This window comes from Pundamilia nyererei, unplaced genomic scaffold, assembly GCF_000239375.1.
Source record: "Pundamilia nyererei isolate P.nyererei 1_Seehausen unplaced genomic scaffold, PunNye1.0 scaffold00200, whole genome shotgun sequence".
Lineage (NCBI taxonomy): Eukaryota > Metazoa > Chordata > Actinopteri > Cichliformes > Cichlidae > Pundamilia > Pundamilia nyererei.
Window position 1 is genome coordinate 96114 of NW_005187601.1, and position 922 is coordinate 97035.

Here is a 922-nt window from a genome sequence, read left to right on the forward strand (position 1 = left end):
AAAGGAAATAAATACATTGCTTGTAAGCTACTCCTTCTCTCATCTTATATTATCTTGTGTTGATGTTATCTTATAGTGATGTGTGTCACTCATAAATATCATCAATTACAGTCTAATTTCTTGGTATTATCTGATGGATGCTGGGGAATCTGGATTTTTTGTTTTTGTTTTTTTGCACTGAGTTTAATCTGAGGAGGGCAGATCACGCGCCATCCCAGACTTTGTCTTTTTCTTTTCCTTTTTGTACTTAGAAAGGCCATTCGTACATCACTAACAACACTGCATAATGTTTTTTAATGGGTTATTTTGTCTTTTACGGCTTTGTACGTGCACTGCCGTCATCCTGGATTGGTAGTTTGATTTTGGAGAGTCTCATGTTTCCATGTTTAGTGTGTTTAGTTTTGCCTCCACTGTGGCGTTGTGTTAATTTGTGTCAGCTGTTTTCCCCCAGGTGTTTCCACTTCCCTCATTACCCTTCTGTGTATTTAAATCCTCTGTTTTGAAGGAAGGCTCAGTGGAGGTTGGAGATTGTAAATGAATCGCCTAATCTCCCTCATTGTCGTCAGGAGTTCCCTCATCTTGATTAGTGGGTAAAGGAGCAGGGCGTGTCTCTGCCTGGATTTCTGCCTGTCCGCCAGGATCCTGCAGCCCATGTGTGTCTGTGTCAATATGCTGGCATTCAGTTTGACACCCTGTCTCATATCTAGCACTTCTAGCTCCAGGATACTAAACCTCATACTGTTGTAGGTAGGGCAGGGTTGACTGTCACGACCAGTTAATGGCTGCTGTGAATCCATGACAATAACACTGCTCAGGGTACATCTCGGGGTCAAGGAGTTCCCCAGATCAACACAAATGGTACGGTTAGTGATAAGATGGCTTTAGTTACGTTCATTGCAGGAGTGATAAACAACACAGCTGA